Genomic DNA, 12,236 nt, shown 5'->3' on the forward strand with positions numbered 1-12,236 from the left:
TGTTTGAAATTTCTTTTCTTGTCTTTTTGTGGTAACCCAGCTTTCGCTCCCGTAGGATAACACCGGAACCGCCATTATAGAATATCGCGATGGTTCCTTTTTGCACTTTATGACCCAATGTTCTGCTAATGCTATCACAGAATGCATGGAATTTGTGTATTTTATTTTCAATGTCAGGGCCCAAATCAAACCTTATAACACAGCCGAAATAAGAGGTTTCAGACACTTGTTCTAAAACTGAATTATCCAAAACAATTTTTGGTCTGACTGGATTCTTTCCTCGGAATGCCATTATTTTTCTTTGTTATTAGAAATTTTAAAGTTGTACTTCTCGTAAATTTCGTCAGCTGGTATACTGATCTTTGGAGCTCATCTTCATTGAATAATAACGATGTCATCACCAAACTAATGTACACTCAGTTATTCCTCATTTGTTATCTTAATTCCTTTGTTCACTTTACATTTCCATTTGCTAAGAATGAAGTCAATACTAAAAAGGATAGGTGATAAACCACATCCTTGTCTAACGCCTTAGTTAGTAATTATTTCCTCTGATCGATTCCTACCTGTATTTATTTCAATGCGTGTAGACTTTTCACTGTATCTATTACGTCATAAGAATATCCACATTCAGACATAATCTTCCATAGGCTATCACGACTCACACGGGGAAAGATCCTATCGAGGTCGATAAAGGCCGAACGAGTTTCTGTGTTAGTAAATTCTCTGTGTTTTTCTACGATGTTTTTAATTACAAACACATTGTCTGTAGATGAATGACCTGATCTAAATCCACTTTGTTCTTCAGAAATAATAGCTTCTGTGATATTGTTATTCTTGATAGCTGAGTATTGTTTTTAGCCAGTGTTTAGAAGACTTATGCCAAGATAGTTTCTACAGTCATTACGTTTCCCTTCTTTGAAAAAAGAGATTACTCCTGCTGTGTACCAAGCGTCTGTGACCTTGCAATTCGATCAACATCAATTTATTTGTCTTTCAACTTAATTATTCTTACTTTGTTACTTCTTTGGTTTTCACGACGTCAGTGACAGATGTTTTTTTTTTCTAGTTTCTGGTCGAGATAACGATTCCACGTCGAGTGGAGTATTTCGCGACTGACATCATCGTCTTCTACAGGTACTGCGAGAAGTTGCCTAACGTGTAATCGCTGCCTGCAGTATAACCAGAACGGGCGAGCGTTATGCGGCAGTCTGTCACTCGTTCAGCGCAATTACCGATAACATCAAGTAACTACAAGACATTTCTGGAAGCATTCCTTTGCAGTCAAGAGCGTTGCGTTATTTTTACGGATGCCCGAGTTCTCTTTTCCAGCCGCTGTTCTGCTCATTGTGGAAACCCTGTAAGCTATTGAACAGTAATCCCTACTTTGTGTGCCATCTATCGCTAATACTGGCCCACCCTTAGCCGTGATGTCGTCATCCACTCTCTCAGGCATACGATCAGTCATATCCTGGAAGGTTTCTTGGGGAATGGCAGCCCATTCTTCACGGAGTGCTGCACCGAGGAAAGTTATCGATGTCTGTCGGTGAGGCCTGGCACGAAGTCGGCATTCCAAAACGTCCCAAAAGCGTTCGATAGGATTCAGGCCAGGACTCTGTGCAGGCCAGTCCATTACAGGGATGTTACGTGTAACCACTCCGCCACAGGCTGTGCATTATGAACAGGTGCTCAATCGTGCTGAAAGATGCAATCGCCATCCCCGCATTGCTCTTCGAAGTGGGAAGTAAGAAGGTGCTTAAAACATCAATGTAGGCCTGTGCTGTGATAGTGCCACGAAAGACCTCTACATGAAAAACACGACCACACCATAACACCACCGCCTCCGAATTTTACTGTTGCCACTATAAATGCTGCCAGATGACGTTCACCGGGCATGCGCCATACCCACAACCTGCTATCGGATCGCCACATTGTGTACCGTGATACCGGCGTGATGTGTGGCTTATGAGCAGCCGCTACCATGAAATCAAAGTTTTCTCACCTCTCGCCTAACTGTCATAGTACTTGCAGTGGATCCTGATGCAGTTTGGAATTCCTGTGTGATGGTCTGGATAGATAACTGCCTATTACACATTACGAGCCTCATCAACTGTCGGCGTGCTCTGTCAGTCAACAGACGAGGTCGGCCTGTACGCTTTTGTGCTGTACGTGTCCCTTCACGTTTCCACTTCGCTGTCGCATCGTAAACAGTGGACCTAGGGATGATTAGGAGTGTGGAAATTCGCATACAGACGTATGACGCAAGTGACAGCCAATCACATGGCCACATTTGAAGTCCATGAGTTCCGTGGAGCGCAGCATTTTGCTGTATCACGAGTCTAATGACTACTCAGGTCGCTGGAGTACCTGGCAGTAGGTGGCAGTACAATGCTCCTAATATGAAAAACGTATGTTTTTTGGTGTGTCCGGATACTTTTGATACTTTTGATCGCATGGTGTAAGTTAAAAGTGGTTTCATGTTATTACGATCTCGCCGATCATCTCACTGCAGGAAACCAAGAAACACGAACTAGTGTTATGCGGTTGACAAAGACACCGGTACATGACAACAACTGCTCATGAAAGGACACAAAGGGCGCGGGGAGTCGAATTAGATCGAAAAGATGCTTAAAGTGCCTGGGTAGCTTCGCCTGCTTTTCCGGGGATGAACTGGCACCAGACTGGTTGCGGCACACCTCCAGCCTTCACGTCTTTCTGCCTTCTTCCTCACGTCTGTGTGGGAGCTACTACCGACATCTTCTATAATTTGATGAACGCATTTCAGTCGTGGTTGACACAGCCCTCTATTTTCGTTTTTAGGCGGTCATCACGTCCAACGGTTTCAACTCTTATTCAATTCTGCAGCATTCCCTGGCCGTTGTGCCGGCCGGAGTGGCCGAGCGGTTCTAGGCGCTACAGTATGGAACCACGCGACCGCTACGGTCGCAGGTTTGAATCCTGCCTCGGGCATGGATGTGTGTGATGTCCGTAGGTTAGTTAGGTTTAAGTACTTCTAAGTTCTAGGGGACTGATGACCTCAGCAGTTAAGTCCCATAGTGCTCAGAGCTATTTGAACCCTGGCCGTTGTCGGTGATGGTAAAAGCATCTGAGTTTTCAGGCCATACCTTATCCCTCGTCAGACTTCTTCAACGATTAGGTATTTAGACGCTGCTTCGTATCACGACCGATCCCAGGAGCAAACTGCTCAGATCAGTCTGTCTTCGCTTGCATTTTACATCAGCAATAGTACGAGCTTGGGCTCAAAGGTAGTTTACCTGAGGGAAATATTGGTTGTCAACGGCTACGATGACCTTCCTGCAAACATGGTCTTAAAGAAAACCGGTGATAACAACAATGAAGACATGAAGAACGAGGAACCCTTCTCTCACTTACTTAGACTACCGTTTGTGACTAGAATAACCGACCTCATAGGCAGAATGCTTGAGGAGAATGATAAAAAGAACTACAGTTTTAAGTCAGCAAGGAATAAACGACTTCTTGCTGCTTGCAACGGGGGCGTGCGTGACCACCTCTAGACGCTGGGAGTATATGAAGTGACGTGCGGTTGTGGCAAATTATATATAGTAAAAGAACGCATTAAAGAGAACAAACGTCATAAATGTTTAAGGGAAAAAACTGTAAAATCAGCGGTAGTGCAGGTGACCACATTATGAATTTTAAGAACGTACGATTGCTACCCAGCGAAAATTATATTCATAGAAGAAAAGTTCGTGAAGCAGTTGAAACATCGAAGAATGAGCGCCCCTTCAATAGAGGTTAAAGGCTACACGCTCCAGTCATCGGGGTCACCATGTACCAAGGAAGTGAACACCCGCCCGTAGCGGGAGAGGAACACGAACAGCTCCCGGGAAACAACCTGGGTGGCACAACGAGAACAACAGTAGTGGGACTGGGCCGGTTAAGCCTCAATAGGGTGCAAACAACCTCAATAGGGTGCACACAAACACGCTAGTTGCCCTAGCTCCCCTTATTTAAACAAACCGCTCGCGTGGGACCTTGTTTCGTTTATTTAGGAAGTAATTTTGGGGGAATAACTCTCATTATAATTGGAATAAGTGGTCTATAACTTTGATTATAATTACCAAGATGCCGGCCGAGTAGCGCGCATGCGTTCGTGTTTATCGAGGTGTCCGATAACTTTCATCATAAAGATGGTAACGTATGCCCTAAAACTGCGTCTCCCCTCCCCTACCGATGCAGTGTGCTCCTACTGATCCAACCACACCACCACGTTCCTTAGTGTTCCCACCATACTAGAGGCAACTTGAAATTCTTCGTCTGTACCTCGGTTGAGCAACAGCAGCACCAATATCAACTGATATACGCAGATTTCCAGCGGAGTACGGTATTGGCTTCATTTTCGCAAATTACCGACAAATTTCCACGCTATTTTCTGCCACAAATTTACGGTTTTGGGTAATTTATTCATTTTTTGAAAAAGACTCTTGTTTACACGGGTTTCATTGCTATTTTACCTATGACGCACGTAAATATCGGTTTCGTTGCTACTTTACTGCCTTTTTTTAAGGTGACGTATGGAAATATGCACTCGAATAATGATAGTTCAAAGCAACAGCTGTACTGGAATCCAACGTCGTTTACTCAACACATGCTACCTGTTTCGACGCGGGAGCGTCATCTACAGGCCTCAAGCGTAACCAGCCATCCACAACCGCAATGGTGAAGACCGACGGAGTTTTCAATTGGAAACAGTAATTAGGCATGTATGCCAATACATGCAACGAACGAAGCCGTGTCCAGCGGGGCGAAAATGAACTGGTTTCCAAATCTTAGTAGCAGTAAGAGGCCCAGTATGGTCAGACTACTTTGCTCGTTGCACGTGGTGGCGTACACGCTTAATTACAGTATCCATTTGAAGAATCCGTTGGTCTTTGTCACTGCGGCTGTGGACGGCAGTTACGCTCGTGGCCTGAAGATGACGCTTTTGGCGTGTGTTGAATCAACGACGTTGGATTCCAATACAGCTGTTGGTTTTAATTATCATTATTCAAGTACTTGATGGATTACCAGAAACCTGTAAATAAGGTTTTCGCAGCTATTTTAAATGACAACATGTAAATACGGGTTTTGCTGCTATTTTACCGATTTCCTACGATGATGATGATGTCGTCTGACTAGGGCCTTCGTTGGGTAGACCGTTCGCCGGGTGCAAGTCTTTCGATTTGACGCCACTTCGGCGACTTGTGCGTCGATGGGGATGAAATGATGATTAGGACAACACAACACCCAGTCCCTGAGCGGAGAAAATCTCCGACCCAGCCGGGAATCGAGCCCGGGCCCTTAGGATCGACAGTCTGTCGTGCTGACCACTCAGCTACCGGGGTCGGATATTTCCTACTATGACACACGTGAATATGTGCTACACTGCTATTTTTCCGAATTTTTAAGATTACACATGTAAATATGGCTTTGGGGCAATTTTACCGATTTTTCGAGAAGAGGCACGTAAATACCGGACTGTGAATGATTAAAAATTCCAACAACGAATTAATTACCAATAAGTAAACTCCTTCAGTAAGTACACTATTTCTATGTACTATTTTATTGAATTTTTTTCCAGTAGTCCACAAATAGACACGTTTTTTCTGGAAGATACACATATAAAAAAATCCGGATCAAATACTCATAATATCATGATAATTCACTAGTTCTTCGTTTCACTTAGTTGAACTTATCCTCCACACTATTAGTGTGTGACGTAACTCTCAGGTCCCCTAACACTACATGATTACACTGGACTTGTGAAAAATGACAGCTAAAGGTATACGCATCGCTAATATCACGCATTCGCGAATCCCAGACTTGGCCCGATGCGCGTCTTGCTTCTGCACGACTTTGAAGGCACCTAACGTACAAAGTCACTTGCATTGCAACTCCCCCCCCCCCCCCCCCAAACCACCACCACCCCTACCGCTCTGTGTTCTGGGAACAAAAACTGCCGAGATAATACGGGAATAACTGAACGCCACACAGTGTTGTGTCCCCATGGCGCGCGAAAGTGTACATCCAAAACGTGTTACTTAAACTTCAGCCACGCCTGTGGAAGGTCCAGGACCAAGGACGGCCTCGCATGAAATAACATAAGAAATACCAGCCCTCCCCACCTTCCCGAGCGCACAGGCCTGCAGCAGCCGTACGGATAGAGGGCCGTTGTGTAACGCAGTGACATAACGAACCGTTCGCTGCTGATGGAGAGACCGCGAACGCTAACACTAAACTTAATAATGCGTATACCAGAATTTTTTCCCATTTTAGTGATCAGAAGTATCCGGACACTTACTAACATTAATAGATTAATAGGACAGCCATGTACTGATCGAATTTGTTGAAATGTAGGGGTTAGGTGGAAAGTGGCAAGAACGGAGAACTGTGGCACAGAAACATTCTGTTTTGAAAATTCGGTGCGTGATGCAGTGAGAACGGGGAATCATTCACGACTGGATAGCTTAGTCGGCAACAACTTTGCCTGATAAGTGCTGGCTTCCAGATTTGAGTCCCACGTATACACACAGTTTTTAAGCAACAGGAACTTGGTCCCTTCATGACCCACACGTTCCTGCAGGTTTATCGTGTTGCTGACTGCACTGGAAATACGTATAATGGTTTTTTAAATTTTCTTCGCACCGTAACGACAATCCGATTGCTCAGCAACAGGCGTGGTTTGTTAATCGTAGATTTATGCACGTGCTGCAGTAAAATTACTTTCCCAAGCTGTTTCTTAGAGGCAAATTAAAAAGGAAAAATATCACTCCGAGTTTGTCGCGAGCGCAGATAAACAACACGCCTCATATCGTGACTGGTACGATGCCCATACTGTGAATGGAGGTGCAATGCTTTTAGTCGATTACGAGCTGCGATAGGCTTAACACCGTGCTTCGCTCTCACGTTAATTGCTTAGTAGCTTTCCTAGGGGTGGCGAGGGCGTTTGGTACCCACTAATTGCTTGTCCTAGGGAAGACGGATGCAATTCTGACGTGCACAAGGTAGTCACAGCCACGGTTTCTCCGCAATGAGAATAGTCACAGTGCAGTTGTTACCTGTAGCGGAGAGAATTGGCGTAAGTCGCGTTAAGTCACATGTTTCTGGCTGCTCCAACAGTTAGTTGCAAACACAGACCTTGTAGCTAAAATAGGTCGGACCTTATCGGCAATGTTAGTATAGGGGATTAGCGATGATAATGTCTTTATAGCAAGTATGCTTACGAAAGTTAACAGATCAGTTAAGAAGGCTACGAGAGTGTTGCTGCTGGACTGAGCAGATAAGCAGCTAACACAGTGTCACTTAAACAGTGAATTGGCATCACTTTGTTCCAGTAAGATGAATGTAGAGGAATTATGGGCAAAGTTAAAGCAGATTGTACATCGTGCTCTGGAGATTTATGGGCCTAGTAAGTGGATAAAGATTGGAAAAGACCCACCATGGTTTAATAACGAAATTCGGGAGATCCTGAGCAAGCAGAGGCTGTTGCACTCCCGGTTCAAAAGAGCGTTCTTAGTAGAGATTCGTGCGTCTGTGAAAAGATCTATGCCCGACGCATACAACAACTACCACTGTCACGCCTTAGCAAAAGATCTGGCAGACAACCCGAGAAAATTCTGGTTCGATGTAAAATAGCTAAGCGTGTCTAAGGCTTCCATTCAGTCCCTTGCTGACCAGTCTGGTGTGACAGATAGCAAAACGAAAGCCGAAGCTTGAAATTTCACGTTCAAGAAATCGTTTATACAGGAGAATCGTACCAACATACCGTCATTTGACTATCGGATAGACTCCCGTACGGACAACATAGTCATAACTATCCGTGGCTCAGAGAAACAACTGAAGGATTTGAAAGCAAATAAATCACCAGGTTCGGATGGAACCCTAGTTAGATTTTACAAAGAGTACTCTACGGCATTGGTACCTTATCTAACTTGTACTTATCCTGAATCTCTCGCCCAGCGCAAGAGACTGCAAAAAAGCGGAGGTTACTCCAGTATATAAGGAAGGTAAAACAACGGACCCGCAAAATTACATGTCGTTATCCCTAACTTCTGTTTGCTGCAGAATTCTTGAACATATTCTTAGTTCAAATATAATAAACTTTCTTGAGACTGAGAAACTTCTGTGCACGAATCACCATGGTTTTAGAAAGTATTGCTCGTGCGAAACTCAGCTTGCCCTTTTCTCGCACGATGTACTGTGAATCATGGGCAACAGACAGACTCCATATTTCTAGATTTCCGGGAAGCATTTGACACGGTGCCCCATTGTAGGCTATTAACGAAGATATGAGCATATAGAATAAGTTCGCAGTTATGTGAGTGGCTCGAAGACTTCTTAAATAATGGGGCCAGTATGTTGCACTCGGCGGCGAGTGTTCGTCAGAAACAAGGGCATCGTCAGGAGCGCCCCAGGGAAGTGTGATGAGACCGCTGTTGTTCGCTATTTTGAGAGTTGGCAATACTCTCTTAGGATTTAAGGGTTGGCTTCAGCGCGCATACACAAGCTCTGGAATCTAAGATATTGTTATCGCGCCTCACAGCGCACGGATTAACTAGTGGCAGTTTGGCAGCCAGTGTAGGAGCCCGCCTGCTGTGGTGCGCACGTGTGTTGGGCGAGGGGTCATCGCCGAGCTACCGTACTGCCGTGTCCGCCAGCAGCGACACAGGATTTGGTATTGAGTTGATATTTTTTTATAATTTGCAGCGCGCTTATTAATTTAAAGAAAAGGGTTTGTGTATGTGCGTAGCAGCAGACGGTAATTTTGATAATGATAGGAGCTGAATTCTTAAGGGAAACCATTGTTAGGCAAATAGATTAAGTATTAATTTTTGTCATTGATTTCTTTTGTAATTGTCAGGGAATTGTTTCAATATGTATTTAATTTAGAAGTATTTCAGTCTGTCTCAAAAGTTTGATTAATTTCTAATATTACTTTAATGCCATTGAAGGCAGATTTACATACGAAGCGATTGTTCAAAGAGCTTCTAGCGTTTTGTTAATTGAATGAGAAAGAATCGCTATCAGGATATAGTTTTTGAAAAAAGGAATTACTTGTTTGGATTATCCCGCACACGAGACTACGTATCAGCTAGAACTCTGTACAATTTTTTGAGTCAAGCTGGCAGTCGACACCCAAATTAGGCAGTGTTTTTATTGATTGACACTGAGTGTGCGATATTGTTATAAGACACATACAAAATTAGAGTAGTAGATCTACCAGTCCTTCTGTGAACATCACTTCGTTAAGGATAGTCTGGAGGTTCCTTCAAATGTGGGCAGGACTAGTGGCACTGCTACATTCCCCACCCCTACACGTTAACCCTATCGGGCTACAATCCTGCAAGCATGCTTATGGTGGGCGATATATATATATTGTGTGTGCGTGTTCACGTTCACGCCACTCAAAAGAGAGCGAACAGTGGTCACAGTGCAGAAAAAAATAATTTCCACTTACCAATGCGCCGACGCACAGTGGTTTACGATACATCTACTGCTATCCGAATAAACACAAGTAGTAGGGAGCTGGAGATTTCACGTGCCGTCTGTCGATAAGCCTCAGAAAAAAATTGTGGTAAGGTGCTTTGTGTCTCTCTACAGGAGCTGTGGACCCTGGGGGAGCAGGCGCAGCCAACCTGTGCATATTGGCCAGCTGCGACCACCGAACACGTGTCCCTAAATGCAACTGCTAGCCCAGGGGACTACCGCCATGTCATTGGTTGCAAATAACTGTCCCATATCATCCTTTGTGTCAGAGAATCCGCACCCTCTGTGTTCGTCTCGTTAACGGTCAAGATATTCCTATCAACAACGAGCAACAAATGCGTCTCCTTCGTCAGATAACTCTCGCCACATTTTAAGGTGGACGCCGCATAAAGGAGACGGCCTGCATTGATAGAGATCCTTGAGGACTCCCTGAACGCTGTATGAAGACGACTTTAGAAAACGTTCTAAAATCATTGTTATTCCACAGCTGATGTAAGTCACTGGACATGTCTGTCAGCTGCTGGATTTGCCCACACGGTTTTATTAACAAAAAGTCTATTACAGGTATTCGCTACAATAACATCATCAGGTCTAAAGTGTTGGACGATAAGATTTTACCAAGAATCCACCTCTCAACTGGCTCTTACACATCATTTGAGCTCCAACAATACCCTGTCTACTGCTCATTGACGACGAAGAATGGATCTCCTAGTACCGGAGTCTAGTTCTGATGCTGCCTAGAGGAGAAGGCTGTAGATATTACATCACAAAATCTATTCTTCTTTTTTCTTATCTTGCAAGGTAAGAAATGCGACAAATAGTTTGGAAATTGCCTGTATTTCTTGCTATCTCCTCTTACAGCACTCTCCTGGGAAATTTACTTAGGGGCCATATGTTTAAGACAGTGGGCGATAATTATATTCCACATCTATCACTCCGACTTGGTGTGCCTCTCAGACTGGCAAACAAATCCCGTAATGTGGTTTTATAAGCTTGCTGGCCGCACTTTGTAGCAGTGAAACTTGCGTTGCTGTCAGATATGCCATAACGTACCCTTTACCAGGTAGAAGACTTCTCTCAAAACCAGTAACATAATGCTGAATTCGTTACCGGTAGGTTCAACATACACTTTCTTCGTGAAAACGCTGTTGAGAACCAACGTTCTCAGTCCACCTTAGATGAGAGAAATTAGAACTCGTGCAGATAGATGCTTTCCTCTCTAGATCCGTTTTTGTGAGTATCCCATGGTACCATATGGAATGCGTGTATGTGTGTGTGTGTGTGTGTGTGTGTGTGTGTGTGTGTGTGTGTGAGAGAGAGAGAGAGAGAGAGAGAGAGAGAGATGTAAAAACTGAGAAGAGACTTTGTGATCGCATTATTCTCTCATAAACGACTAGAGTTTTGGCAATCATTACAAAACACTATGAATTGGTGCACAACCCAGTATCTAAAATTTGCTCGCAAATATACATATATGAAAACGGGATTGACTTTAAAAGAGACTAAAATATAGTACTCGTTACAATTATAGCTCACATCTATTGATCCAATCTGATAAGTGTCTCTGACTGAAGAGTAGATCTTTTATTTTGTCGTAACACACCGCAAAAGTGATGAACCTGTTGCGAACGTGGTAAGTGATTATAGATCAATGGGTCATAGTAGGTATTTACTTACAATACTGAAATTAGCGCTGCGTGGTGGAACTGTGATATATCTGGGAACGCTATGTTTCTGCCAGCCATAGCTGTACGGGCCTAATTAAGCACGCTTTCCAGTCTTGGTTCTATAGGAAGTAACGAGGCATATGAACTGATTTCAGTCATCTTGCAGAGCAACTTTGAACTCCATTATTAGACCCCTTACAAAACAGTTGCCAGTTATGTAAAAAATTCTCAGTTTTCTTGCCGCATCAATTCGGGATAAAATCTCGAGCTTTCGACGATAGCCTCCATCGTCATCGCCAGGAGCTCCTGACGATGGCGAAGGAGTCTATCGTCGAAAGCTCGAGATTCTATCCCGAGTTGACGCGACAAGAAAACAGAGAATGTTTTATATATCAATGCCATCGCGAAAGACTTCGTTCTCATAGGCGAAAGTGTCGCTGTTTTATATAAAGATTTTCACTTTCAAATTATAGGCATATTATGCATAGCTTTATAAGCCATTATAAATCCTGATTTCTTTTTTTTGTAGAAATAGTATGGTATTTAGAAATGCTGTTGCGTCCTACAATTACCACGTAATGCATTAAAACTAGTCTTCCACTACATTTACACACACACACCAAAAAGTATAATACTTATGTATTCAAAAGTTAGGAGACAGAACCAGAAAAGAAGTTTCAATCAGCTGATGGAAACATAATATAACAAAATCAAGAAGGTACTGTATCCCACACTGATTTGCTTGCAGTGAATAGACAGTCATCCACCCAGATATAGTCCACAGTAGAAATATCAGCATCGCAGATTGGTAGCCCTTGTAATCGATTTCCAGGTTAAATAATTAAAATAACAGACGTTTTCAGTCTTTATTACCTGGAATGTATGTGCATCCACAGTAGCCAACAGTATTTACTTTAATTCTCCGGAAGAAGCTTGTGTAGAAATACATCAGTTTAACTTAGCAAATGGTAAATGTATAGGACAAACATCAGAATGCATCTTAACATAGTAATGTGACCACCAACTGCATAGACGGCCTGAGTGCCCGAGCGGTTCTAGGCG

Source organism: Schistocerca piceifrons, chromosome 5 (assembly GCF_021461385.2).
Source record: "Schistocerca piceifrons isolate TAMUIC-IGC-003096 chromosome 5, iqSchPice1.1, whole genome shotgun sequence".
Classification (NCBI taxonomy): domain Eukaryota; kingdom Metazoa; phylum Arthropoda; class Insecta; order Orthoptera; family Acrididae; genus Schistocerca; species Schistocerca piceifrons.